The 14,400-nt window shown below is 45.0% G+C and overlaps 1 protein-coding gene across 3 annotated transcripts in view; it reads right to left on the bottom strand.

Moving 5' to 3' along the window:
- The window catches only part of SORBS1 (sorbin and SH3 domain containing 1), a 176,084-nt gene that overhangs the window by 85,429 nt on the left and 76,255 nt on the right, over positions 1-14,400 (bottom strand). For all 3 annotated transcript variants that reach the window (XM_076338541.1, XM_076338542.1, XM_076338543.1), the window contains one exon: positions 5,683-5,793. The gene's annotated coding sequence lies outside the window, so the exon portion shown is untranslated. The remainder of the gene's footprint in view (positions 1-5,682; positions 5,794-14,400) is intronic.

Genomic DNA, 14,400 nt, shown 5'->3' with positions numbered 1-14,400 from the left:
CTCGTGCTTTTAGTTCACTTCCCTCTGAGTTCTGGGGTTTGAACTGCAAGACAAAACTCAGCCAAAATAACACACTGCTGCTAGAGTTCCACCCAGTACTGTGAATGAGCACAGACTCATTCACCCAGCATCCTTGTCCTGCTGGGCTGGAGCTTCTGCTTTGTTACAAGAAGAGCCACCCAGGTTCTGGTTAGGATAGTTTTACAGTACCCTCCCTGTTACCAGAGACGAGCCCTAGCTTGCCCCAAAGCCTCCCAACACCCAGATCCCCTTGGATGCCTCAGACCCGAGCCTGAACTCTGCAGCTCAGCCCTCCCCAGCTGAAAGCTACGGGAACCAATGTCACCACAGAAAGCACATAACCTGCTAAGCGTACAGAGAGAACAGCACGGGCTACAAGACAAACTGCTAGAAAATTTTTTCAAACGGCTGAGAAAAGCAAATGCATAATTTGGCTTCCTTGCTGAAGACTGAAGAACTGTCCCAGTATCCCTTCTAGCTGTTGGAGATAAGGGATATGCTGTAGGCTGGTGATCCCTCATTTAAAACAGAAAAAAATACTAGCTGGTAGGATCACAGTTTACCAGGATTTGGGATCTACAGCATCTTAAGGGAGACTTCTGTGGGAGGCATGGCTCCCGCTGCTGTCCTCTACTGACTGGAGAACTCAGCAGGAGCTGGAAAGCACTGCCTCACACCAACACAAGCTGGGAGCGATCAGCTGTTTAGCAGTCACCTGAGTAGCAGTTTCTCCCAGCTCCCACTGACCTATTTAAACTCTGATGCATAAAAGAAAGCACAACCTCGCCCATCTACCTTGAACAGCTGCTGACCCTGGTCCAAGCAATTTTATGGAATTCAGGACCTGCTAAATACAACACTGCAGGGGAAAAACTTAGGGCTCAGTTATGCTTACCCAAGTCCTAAGGAAATTAGTGGCAGTTACAGCATGCAATCAACAAAACATGCATCCTCACCTGCACGTAAGCATCTCCAGCCCTTTGTACCCTGTACCGCCACTTACACTCAGGCAAAATGGAAGCAAAACTTGCGTGCTGTGGTGTATGTGCCCGCATGGGACACAAGGATTAGGCTCAGCGATCACTGGATTGTGTGTGGCGGGAGAACCCAGGCTCTGTTCCTCTACTACAGAAGACCATCAATGGCATGTCATATAACAAGTTTAGTTTAGGCCAGAGCCATCCTTACTGATCCAACCAGCACCCCATTCAATGAAAGGCACCGCTGGCTGTGAAAGTAACAGAATACAGCCCCATCAATATTAAAAGCTTTTGTAATGGCACTAGCTGTTTACCAGTGCTCTTAACCTTTGCGCTGTAGAGCTTAAATTAACCTTAAGGTACTGTCAGGACAAAATCATCTCCTATACGACACACAAGGAAGCTGATTTTTGTAAAATTCTCTCATTTTTCTTCAGACTCAAAATACTCTGATATTTAGCATAATCTCTGGGCCAGCACCTGAGCTTACTGCCTCTTCCAATGACAGTGATTTGGTAGGTTGCAAGGGTAAAAAAGGAGAGATAGGAGTGCAGTAAAGAAGGGAACTAGCAGAACTAGCAGAAGCAGCAAAGAAAACGCAGACTGTGCTCTCTCTCCATCTCAGTATTTTCCTGCAATGCTTTTCCCTACCCCCTAACTGCTAAAGACAAGTGAATATCAAATCAGGCTACCCACAGCTGATCCTCTGTTCTCCAGGAACAGAACTACAGAGCCAAAAGAAGCAACATGTCTTCCAGTAGACAAGCCTGGGCATTCATGGAAATTAAGTCCCAGCAGTTCTGCCCAATGTACTTGCTGTGTGTGTCATTAATAAGTAGAGATACAGCCCAAAACACCGGGCTGAGGAGAAATTTGGATTTGCCTCTAGCTCGGCCAGCTGGCTGGAATTATTAACCAATTATATTTGTAACTATGAAAGCTAACGAGAGGGTAATCATATCTCACCATTCACAGTCAAAAGTCAATGCCTTTCGGAGTTAATGAGGGTTTAAGTTCCCCTTTCTTGTTGATTCCTATCCCTCAAACTGTGGCTGCCACAGAGTTTTGAAGGCCTCACTGACTTTAAATCTGTCCTCTAAGGGCAACACTTGGATATAGGTGTATTAAGAGGAAACATACTTGAACCTCTTCAAGGAGACAAAGACAAAAGCTGATCTTCGCCCATCCCCTCCCACCACACCAACATTTCTTGTCAGAGCAAAGAAACAGCAACTGGATGACTAAGTAATGATAATGACTGCTGCTCAGTGCACTGCTGGGCTCTGATTAGATTCTTCTTGGCTTCTAACCAGATTAAAAAAAAAAAACAAAAACCACTGGCCATTTAGAGAGGCAGGACTGGCCTATTAGCGTCAGTACAGGGCTCAGTCAAGATGCTCCTGGGTCATTGTCTCTATCCAGAAAGTCCAGACCCTTCACTGTGGTGACTTGGAATGAAGTAAACAAAGACGTTGCACATCAGGCCATGAGCTGCTCCCACGACCCTTTGCGTCAGAAGTTCCTTAGCCCAAAAAACACAGATCAACAGGCCTCGGGGAACATCCACCTCCAGAGGCTCGGGGGCATTGAAGTTTTCACATCCTGTACTAACTGCCCTGTACTGAACAGGCAGGAGCTATGAATCTATGAGCAGATTGGGAAGACATTAAGGAAAACATTTGAAACACACTGTCCCTTCCAGCATCTCTGCCTCATCGACTCTCCATCTGTTCCCAAAAGTTCAATGGAAAAAATGAAAACTCCATCTTCCTGCTTTCTATAAACTCACTCTCACTGTTACTGCTCTGGTTTCTGGCACAGTGCTGCACCATTTAAACCTCTTTCATAGTCTAAGATGGGCAGAGCCAGTGTGGAGCTGGTGTGACCAGCTGGCTGGAGACAAAATGACATTCTGGGCAATGCCTTCCTCTAGAAGACATCCTGCTCTGTCCCCAGGGGAAGTAGCGAAAGGAAGACTCCTTGCACCTTACAGCAGCCTGTCTGAGTAACCTTCAGCATTCACTTTAAGCAATGTATTCGGGAACTGAATAAGGCAGCAGCTATTGACCAGCGGGCCCTGGGAAATCTGGCCATCAGTGAGAACAGCAACTCTTTAGCAACGTCTGCAACAGTTCTCTGCATGTTCTAAAGGCAGTTTTTCTCCTTTGCAGGAGAAAAAATTAGAGAGCCTTGGACCTACTCAGTAGCGTTTTCCACACTTTGCCTCCCCCACCTATGACAGCAAAAGATATAGCCAAGATTTCCCCACTGTGTTTTCATAGACTTACTTTGTTTCCTGGTGCACTGGCTAGATATTTCCCCCGCCCCCCATGCCTTTGGTCCAGCTTGTCAGGCCTGGAACTGTTTTGTCTCTGCCAAGTGCCAGATGCTTGGACTAAAGGTCTGAAGTGAATAGTTGATCGGCAGCACGCATTACAGGTCACATTAAAAACCAACACAATGCCTTAATTAGATCTTAAAAAACAACAAATGCAAAATAGCATGGTATACAAGCACTTCCCTGTGTTCCTGTGAGCCTACAACTAAAGGAAAAGAGTCATCAGACTACAGAAAAGCCAGTATTTTCTCTCATATAAAAAGGTAACGTAAAAAGAGCCATTTAGAGCTCCACCTAACCTGGAATGGGGCGAAAGAGTAAGCCATTCTCCTCCAAACTCCTATGTGGGCTATCCAGGCCCTGGTACTCAATGCTATGCACTCCTTGAAGCACAGACGTGCCATGCCTTGATGTCACTTGACAGCCAGTAGGATTGAGCAGGCATCAGGGATAAGGGAAGAAGGAAAGGAGATGTCACCACTTGATTGATGACATACGTCAGCCACAGCACAAGCATGAAGCACTGCGACTCCCAGGCATGTCTCTCAGAATCAAGGTTTCTTGGAGATGCTCTTTTTTCCAGATCAATGCCTGACTGCGTCTTTCTGGCTGGAGGACAACTAAGTACTGCATTCCCTTCCCTCTAAAACAGCCAAACTGAGGGGAGGGAACTTCTCTCCCTTTTGCAGCCAAAGCACATGATCATATTCAGCCCTGCTGTAAAACGGCCCATCTCTAGAAGAGACCAAGTAATTGTGCCAGTTCAACAGTGGGGTCCATGAGATTTTGCTTATAAGGCAGCAGGAGGAGAATGACATAAAACTTGGCTTGATACACCCCAAAAGCTTCTCCAGCTTCCTCTCCAACAGCCTGGACTTTCATTCCTCAGAGAGGACTAGTTCATAAAAGACACAGCGCAGTCAGGCTGACAAAAGCCTCTGCATGTTCAGCATGCAAGAGACTGATGCAGCCTTACTGGAAGGGCTCTGTATCACTGAAGGAGAGAGATATAAGCAACCCTTGAGAATCACAACATCAGTATGGATGTGACTGTCATGGAGACAAACATCAGGTACAGTGTTATATGGGAAAGGAGTTGAGATGATCATATGGAGCTGAAATTTGAGACCACTAGAGCACCCATGCAGACGAGAGGGAAGGGGAGAGACAGGAGAGACTGCTCCCCTGATGCTTTCAGCCTTTTTAGAAACAAAGAAAGAAGTAGCCCAAAAGAGTTGTATTTGCCATTTCTGGGATGCCAGAGATTCAGTCTTCTGTAACGGCTGCTTTGACACTTGCCTTCCTGATCACAAATAGGCTCCATATCAGAGCCATTCTAAGGGGAAAAAATGGTCTCAAGAGCTTGACATGTGAGCCTCAGCCTTGATTGTGTCTAAGACTTCTGCTTCAAGGCAGAGTTCTCAAAGGCTGAGGCGCTTTTGCCTCAAACAAGTAAGAATATCAAACCTTATCTCAGAACTGTCAAGTCTCTTTCAATCCAGGACTTAATCTTAGACCAAAGGGTACCAAAGACCCCACACCATCTCCTCTAAAGAAAACAAATCAGCTTCACCAGGATTTGTAGCTGTCCTGTCTGCAGCTACCCTAAATCTAGCCCTGTAGCCCCTTGGGGATCTGACCTTATCTTATGTCATCAACTCCATAATTCCCCCAAAACCCTGATCCCACTCCATCAGCTCCTGTCTGCTCTAAACCTACACCAAATCAAGTCACACAACCCAACACCCACTCAAACCTAACCCAATGGCCTCTTACAGATGAGGCAACGAATCCAGCTCACTATTGCCATGCAGGCAAGCACCAGTGCTAAACCTGGATTTGTAGTCTATTCAAGGACAACTGCTAAACTTTGGTCTTTATCCTAAAACCTAACCCTCACTCCAATTCCAAAATCCCACTACCTCCATATGTTTCTGACCTAGACTGAGGCACAAAATATTTACTGGCACCAGCATCAAAATAAACAGAAAAGGACGTCACAAATGCAGATAATAAACAAGAAACACATCTGATGGCAGCAAAGGTGAATTTAATCCTTGCTGGGACTGCTATCTAATGCATCCATGATTCACCACAAAAATAGCACTTGGAGCTTGATCCTCTTTCAAGAACTGGAGCTTTTGACTGGCTCACCTACCAAAAAAACCCATATAATACAGTGGTGCTCTCACCAACGTGTAGCTTTCTGCTGCACAACCCAGGTTGGCTGCTACTAGGAAGAAAAACTGCTTCACTGGAAGTGATAGACATGATTTTGGTGCCCCAAGTCAGGATGAGGTCTCCCAGTGACGTGCTCCTTCCCCTCCCCTTCAGGGTACTCACGCCAGTCAGCTGGCTGAAGTCTTCAGGCCCAGCTTAGAAGGACAGGATCCTCTGACAGCAACTTCCACTCTGTCTTCTCTTCACATGCAACTGCTACGTAACAGCACATACCTACAAAAGTCAAAGAGGAAGAAAATGCAATTAGTGCCACTAGTCCTGCTGTCCAACACAATTACCGAGAGGGCTGTACCAAAGCAATCAGCCATTCACAGAAATAATATTACTTTTAGATGAAGCAATTCCTTCTGCTTACCATGCAGGAAGCATAGTTAGTATAAACAGCAGGCTGACCAGATCCACATCCTAGCATCCCCTATGTGAGAACCGATATTTACGGTTGTCTCCAGGGAAGGCTGAAACCACATCCGTTTTCCTGTCTTTCTGCTAGAGATTCCCCCCCAAAAGCAGCAAGGAGAGCTGAATAGCACAAACACTCACACCTCCCTACAACCTACAGCCTGGTTACTAATGTAAATCGCTGCTGATTTCAGCTTAATTTAGTATACTGGTTTGCAAAATGCAGAAAAAGAGAAGTGAATACACATCTTATGCAGCTATCCCCGATGCATAAATAGGCTTGTCCGATACAGAGCCTGGGCTGGGAGCTAGCGGTAACAACAGCCATGAAATGTAACTCCCCACTGCCAGGAATAAAAACCCTCAGAAGGAAAGACAGGTAGTAGACACATACTAAGAAACATACATCAGGTTGTCTTTGGACAAATTCCTTGGTTAGGGTACACAGCTAGACAGACAGCCACAGAGGCAGAATTCACAGAGGACAACTTATTTTTTTGCATGCATTGACGGTTACTAAATGTGACTATTTAACTCCAGTCCAATATTAAGTCTAAATGGTTAGATTTGACATTGATTTGATAGATGGCTGTGCAGCTTTATTGTTTCACTCAATAACATTAACAGCAGCCTGGCTTTAGTGAAATGTCTTTGCAGTTTGATTTATAACGTAAATATTGACACCACTCAACTTTAATCATGTCATTTATCAGGCTGAACTAGTCAGCCAGTCACCCTGAGCTTCTTCCGTACTGAGTGGAGAAAGGGGTTCTTCCAGAGGGCAACCCGGCCTCTCTCTACATTGCCTTCTTCATACTTCCCTGTATTCAACAACTTTAAAAAAACCTTGAGGAGACCAACTAGCAAACTTATATGCCTACGCTGTATAACCGAACAAATCCTCGTGCACGTTTTATTCAAGCTCTGAGGGGAGTGGAGTCACGTTTCTTTCAACAAACAGTGCAAGACCAGAACCTCCAAGGGCCTGGTACAACCAGCCTGTCAGCCAATAAGCCTCACCAGTTAGATGTCCTCATGACAGTGCAGGTGGGGCATAAACGACATGGAGAAAATAGAAGGTGATGCTCAGAGGTAAAAACTCTCATAGAGTATCAGGGACCCTGCCTGGGAGCCATCTCAGAACATGCTCACAGAGTTCCAATAATATGATGTTTTTACAAGCCTCAAGACTTCTTTCAAGACCCGCTAATATCCCAAACAATGAGCCTAGAAGAACCAGGCTAGTTTTTCAATAAAACTAGAATAGTCCTAGGAAAACACAAGTTGAAACAAGTTAGAGTTTTCTGTCCAGGACAGTCTAGTAGTTTCTTCATCTCCAACAAGTAGAAAGGGATCAATGCAAGGACACACGTTTGAAAGGCTTATTGCTAGTACTGGGAAGAAAATTTCCTATGAAGTTGTCCAGAGTATGCACCATGAGAGAGTTAATATTCCAGTGGCAAGGTCAAGCCTTGGTTTTGCTGCAACACAAGAAGCTGCCCTGGTTGGCATTAACTACAGTTTGTTTGCTTTCCCAACCTGCCCTGTCCTTGTGAGTTGGCAAAAGGCTGAAGCTGGCTGGAATCCCAGCTACCAAAAGCTGCCTAAAGCAGAGAACTCCTTACTCGTCACAAGGACTAAGAGCTAGGTTGAGAGGGGGAGGAGAGAGTAAATGGCACGAAAAGCAACTGATAGAAACTCCTCTGGTGCTGAGAGTTGTTACAACTAAGGCTCTAACCTGGCACATAGCCAGGGAGGGCAGCAAGACAGGGGAATACGGATGCAGGTTATGGCTGGTCTGTGCCCCAATCTAGAAGGGAGAGCTAAACATTCCAAATTTCCCCTTGGAAATATGCCCCACATTAGCTCCTGGAGGACCACAACAAGCTATTTCTGGTGAAAAATCAACGCAGGATTCACAGAAGGATTCAGTTTGGACAAACTTTACGCCCACTGCTGTTAGTGACAAAACTTCCTTCTTGTCAGTGGCAGCAAAATTAGGGCAGCTGACAGTGTCAGAAACGAAGGACACTGCCAAAAAGTTTTCAACATTTTTTAATTTTAATTTTGTTAGACTTCAGCTGTGCTCTAGCTTTATCTGCTGTTAAGAGTTTGATTTCCACTGTAACAGAAAAGCCTGCTGAAACAGTTTCCACTAAATAATGCAAAAGGTACTTGGAACTCTTACTGCACAAGCAGCGGGCACACCAGGACCTCAACAGTGACTGAACTGCTCAGCCAGCTACAAAAAGCAGCATAGAACCGCATCAGTGCTCCCACCGGGAAACTTTGAATGAATGCGGCAACGTAACAGGTGAGTGCTGAAATCAAGCAAACTGAGGAGAAACCAAAAACCCACCACAAAACCAAAAAAAAAAATCACCACACTGCTGGTAAAGAAGTTTCCTGCAGGGTTTGGGTTTTTTTTGTTTATTTGGGTTTTTTTAAGTAGGGGTTTCCCTAACTCTAAACACTCCCTGAGTTTAGAGTGTTCAGATCCGCAGTCAAATAAATCTCTGTGGTTTAGGGAAAACTGCAGTTTGTGTAGTTCACAAGCTACAGCCTCAGTCTGTCCTGGTACCCAAACCTGCCGTAAGGGGCTTTTCAGAGTGGCATGGGAAGGGAACAGCAGGAACAAGATGGGGATGAGCCTAAAGTACAAAAGTACCAAGGTCCACATTTTTACGGGTGTTCCTGGAGGCTGCTCTATTCATGCTGAGGCCTGATACAGTGGCTGACAATACTATGGTAGTGCAGAATGAAGCTATCCAGCTCCTTCTCCCTTTCTCAGATCAACAGCCAGTAACCTGGCACTTCTTAAAAGGGCTGGACGCAGGCCACACTCAAACCGCATCCCCATGGAGAAAGGAATGCTGCCAAAAGCAAAAAGGAGAGGTGAGAAACAGGAGAAAATTCCTTGTTGCAGGCAGTGGCCAGGCATGATCCAGCAAGACAAGTCTATGCGTACACTTGTGAGCCCTGGTAATGGCACCTAGTCACAACTAACCCACTGCAGACACGGACATCAGCTCAGCACGCTGCTATTCTTGCATTAATCTTCCACGCTTCACAGCTTGATCTCACACACAACCAAGCAGACAGCACAGCTTCCAGTATCCCCATAGGCAGCAACGGAAAACACCGTCCAAGTGATCTCACACCTGAACACGACAGGAGGGCAGCACACACACAGCCTTGAGCTCAAGAACTGGAGGTGCCAAGCAAAAGAAACGTAGGAGTTTCACATTGTTTTCAAGGTAAAAAGAGAAAGGGGCTGACCCTGCTTGACTTCATCATGTTGTTTGTACAGCGCCCTGTGCTTTGGGCACTGAGCTGCAGAATCAAAGCAAGTACAATGGCAATGAAAACATAATCAAACACACCAGTGTGGGGCCAGCTTTGCAATGGAAAAGCAAAGGGGTTGGAAAGAAAAAAACCCAACAAATGGTACTCAGATCTAAAGGCCATTTAGAAAACAACAAATTTAAGCAGCTCTGTAAGACTAGGAGGATAAAAATATTATTATTTTGCCATTGTCCGCATAAGAACAGGCAGCCCCTTTTCCAAGGAGTTTAAATGGACAAGACAGATGAAGGGGAAACAGATGCGTGGATGAGAAGTGATTTGACCTGATCACATAACACCAGGATCAGTGCCAGGAACAAACTGTAGCTCCTGCTTTCCTAGCACAATGCTCTTTTCACTGGTCTATACTGCCTCTAAGGCTGGAAATCGACACCCATCTTTTGAAGGTGTTTCCATTGAAAACTGCTTGTCACCATCCCACCTGCTGGAGGTTACCACTTCCCGCAGTGCTGGTAGCAGAAGCATTCATGTGAGCACTCCATAATCCGCAGAAGGCAGAATCCACCAAGCTAAACTGAACAACCAGTGAAGATAAATTAAGCTCATCTATTTTCTTGATGCTGATCAGACAGTGCTCACATGCACTCTTCAGCTGGCAAAGCTACAAGCGAAGTCAACCATCAGTATCAGTACAGCAACAAGCAGCAGTGTGGAAGGGAGGACAAGGGTCCCAGTCTTCAACCTGAGCAACTGTTGCTAAGTTGGTCGCAGATATGGTTATGTTCTTCCACTCTGGAAGTCATAAGACTTGTGGTTCGGATAAGAAGAGCTATCAATGGATCTTTTAAAAATTTCTTATCTGAGACACTCCATCTTGTGAGTTCTAGCTTAGTAAGATGGCATGGTCTAATGCCATCCTCAGCTAGTGCAGCAAAGATCAGATTCTGGTAACATTTTTGCTAATTACAATCAATAATAATACTGAGAATCAGCCTGTTATTGATAAGCTATCTCTAATGTTATTGGCTTTTGGATAGTTTATTAGATTTTACCAAACTGTTTGTATGCGATCTATATGGACTGCTTAGGGACAGATGGACAGAGTTCAGCCTGTGTCTACAGACTGGAATGACTCACAGAACATTGCTTTGGGCCAACAGGAAGAGCGGAGACAACAGTGATGCTGTTGCTAATCTACGTGCCAGGCCAAATCCTGCAAAAGCATGTGACTCCCAGTGAAGTCAACAAAAGAGGCACAAGTACATTCCAAGGTAGATCTTGATCTCTAAAAACTGTTTTAGATTTTCTCCAATATAAAAAAAGAACTCTTCTAACTGACAGACCTTTCACCTTAGCGAGCTTACGTAAACCAGTGGCTTTCCTCATCCACTGCTCAACAAACACAACCCATATAGTATGTGATCTCCAAATACAAATTCCTCACATGGACTACTCGGGTTCAACTCTGTTGAGAAAACACTGTCAGCACATAACAGATTAGCTCAAGCTGCCTTCTCAGAAGAAGCAACTCTTGGCTGCTGCTGAAATTCCTCTTTCAGGTTCGTTCAGCCCATGCCCGAAAGTCTGCTTTTACCTGCCCAAATGAGTCAGCAAAATCCATTTCACCTCTTCTCCAACGCAGTGCAGGCAACGCACCGCTTCACGGCACAGGCGGTGCACCCTGTCTGGCAGCAGCGCCAGCCTGGTGCAAAGCACCCCTCTTTGCTCGGGTGTGGCTGTCTTTCTGGTTGGGCATACCAGCAGGCAGCATACCAGCAGTGCTTTGCAGAGAGAAACTGCTCAGAAGCAGCTAATATATATATACCGGTCAGGAATACAATAATGCAGCCTTCCCCAAAAAAACACATAGGCATGCAGGAAGCTGAAGAGAATGGTCGGTGGCAGCTCTCAGTCTAACACAGAGTTTAAGAACACATCTGCACACAAAGGGAGAAGAGAAAGGGATTTCTACGGAGGAGGTATCCTGGTTTCTCAATTCTTCTGCATCTCCAGATCAAAGCTGAGGACAGGAATAAACAAAAACAAAAACAAACAAACACTGCAAAATAAAGGAACAAAGTCATGGTACATCTTCACAACAATCACAGAGAACCAAGCTTGTAGATCAACACTGATCCACTCTCAGATTTGGTCCTTAAGATGTAATTTCAGCAATGTGCAGTTGCTTACACCTACAATCCATTGGTTACCTCTTGAAAGGAGGAAAAAAAAAAAAAAGGTGTCACCAACATAGAATCATAGAATCATTGAGGTTGGAAAAGACCTCTAAGATCATCAAGTCCAACCGTCAACCCAATACCACCACCCACTAAACCACATCCCTAAGCGCCTCATCTACTCGTCTTTTAAACACCTCCAGGGATGGTGACTCAACCACTTCCCTGGGCAGCCTGTTCCAATGTTTAACCACTCTTTCAGTAAAGAAATTTTTCCTCATTTCCTCATGTAGAGGGTGAACAGAAAGAACAACACTGCAGCGACACCAGAGTTTAGGGCACATTCTCACTTTGTCGCCATTTTCCATTAGCTAATATTGTCAGCTCCGCAGAGGTGAGATATGATTTACCCCAGAGTAATACCATCCAGATACAGAGGTTACTCTCAACTGACCCCAACCTAAGTGAGATTAGAGTCAACCCCTCCCCTTCCCACCTCTTTCATCACCTCTATATTTAACTGCAGATTAACTCATTTCCTCTTTCCACATGTGAGATTAAAGTGCACCGAGTGCTGTCAGCTCAAGCAGAGCCTCAATGCATCCTCATGTAAATCACCACCCAGTACATGTATTAAAGCATGTCAAGGAGGAGAACGAGTCACACGCTTCATACTCACAAAACTAAACACTTGCTTCTCAAGAAGTAAAACTGGCAGGCAGCCCAGGCCCCAAAATAGTAAGAGATACCTCCAATTCTAATCTTCCCCCGTCTGTTACATAAATCTTAAAGACATAAGAAGTGCCACTATTTACCAACGTGTTTGAATGAAATGTGGGTCAGTGACCAAGGCAAAGGGTCAAACACATAGTGACTTGGCCCCCGGGCACTGTGTTGATTACACTTCTCTAGGAGGAAACAATAGCCCCTCATTCCAGGGAGAAGGGGAAAATAATGCAACAAAATCTCACCGAGGTCACGCTCACCACGTTTGGTTCAAAAAGAACAATATAATACTCAGCCTAGAAAAAAGAAACCACCGCAGGGAAGGGGGAGAGAGAGAAGGCAGTGAATGATTTCCCCACCCTGTGCAGTATCACTCACGAAGGGCTTTGTACCAAGGACGAAAATGCTACAGTCGGAAAGAGAGGTACTCCACGCGGGGAGAGGGGCGGCAGCCACAGCTCTGGGGGGTGCAGGGATCCCACCCTTGCTGGGTCACAGCACTGCTGCGTTCTGACCCTGGCCATAGCCAGCACCCAGTACTCCCATGGAAGGCAGGTGCCTCCTCCTCTTGCATCCTCCCTTTGCATCTTAAGAACACTGTGCAAGGAAGACAGTATTTTATTTCTACCTGACTCCTCTGCGAATCACTTGGAGCCCTAAGGTGTAAGATCTTTATCACAGCTTGAGGCAAACATTAAGTGGCTGTAAATAAAGCTGGGACTTTAAATCCAGCCACATGAGTTAACTCCATGGTGAATATAATTTTTCACAGCTAACAACTATGGTAATGAATTTTACCTCAAGGAACACGGAAAGGGTGAAGCATGCAAAATTCAGAATAAGTTTCTTGCCTTAGATTTTATATCAATAATCCCTTAAAGTACAAGCACTTATTTTCCTCATCTCCCTAATGCTAAAATCTCTCTTGTTCTAACACTTCAGGGGACAAGGCCCCCTTAATTTTCAGTGGCTGCAATAACGGGTCTCAGTATATCTGCCAAGAATAATAGAAAATCAATGCAGACAGCGAGTGGGGAAACACGCAGAAGAGCCACTGGCATTTGCTTCAGCAGAACAGCTGGAATAAGTTCTCAGTTCCCCTTACTGTATCCTCCAACTGCACTGCCTGGCAAAGGGGGCTATTAAAGGAAAGAATATGCTTACAACAAGCTTATGACACATCTCAAAAGCAATCACTGTGTCTCCATTATTCAAGAAACTCCAGAATGACAAACAGATGGAAATGAGAAAAGGAACAGTGGAATGACATAAAGAGGGTTTGGCTGTAGATTGCAGGAGCAATGGGGCATGTCAGGCAGATGTACCATTGCCAGAGCAGAATCTGTCTGATCTAATGCAGAGTCTGCATTGCCTGTGAATGAAATCACAACATGCTGGACAAAGACAGACACGACTGTTATGATTTGGTGCTGCCGTGCATATACCAAAAGAGAGACGATCATACACCAAAATATAGAGAACAAAGGGTAAAGTGGCTGGATTCTCCCATGACAAGAAAGATCTACTCTGCAGAGATCAATAACCACTGTGGTGGTGGTGATTCTCTTTCAGCTCAGGCATTCCCAGAGGGTTATAAATAGGTTGCAATGATTTGCAAACATCTTCCATTTATTTAAGGGTAGATGTTGGGCTGAAGGTGTCCTGAAATCTTTTTTTTCTGGCAGTATGAGGTCATTGTATAAAATTTACAGCAAACTTAGGACACATCTCAAAATCAATAGCAGGCTTCCAGTGATTTGAGAAACTGTGAAATGCTGAACAGATGGAAATGAGAAAAGGAACGGTGCACTGCATGGGGTCACTATCAGCTCACAGAAAAGCTGACACAGGCATACTGTCCATGAGCTCTGTAACTGATGTGAAATGCCCCTCTGCTTTCTCTGTACATTAGCTCCATGTTGCGATGAAACTGCAAGTCTCTCTCATGGAAGCAAGTCACATTGCTTGCCTCTATCCCCGTCTGTGCATATGCTTACACACCACCCCCCCGTGTTTGCATATGTGCCTATTTTATTTTTCCACTGAGACTTTATAAATTGAGTTCTTTTTCTCTTTGTTGCTCTTCTAATTCAGAAATTAGACTCAGACCCTGAAAAACACGATCTGTTCTTGGCAAAACAAAGGGCAAATGCTAAGGCTTTCAATCAGGACTACAGGAAAAGAAAAATGCTTCCTGTTCTAAAGAACAAAT

Source organism: Aptenodytes patagonicus, chromosome 5 (genome assembly GCF_965638725.1).
Source record: "Aptenodytes patagonicus chromosome 5, bAptPat1.pri.cur, whole genome shotgun sequence".
NCBI lineage: Eukaryota > Metazoa > Chordata > Aves > Sphenisciformes > Spheniscidae > Aptenodytes > Aptenodytes patagonicus.
The sequence above is the reverse complement of the archived record's forward strand: the minus strand, read 5'-3'. Positions and strand labels throughout refer to the sequence as shown.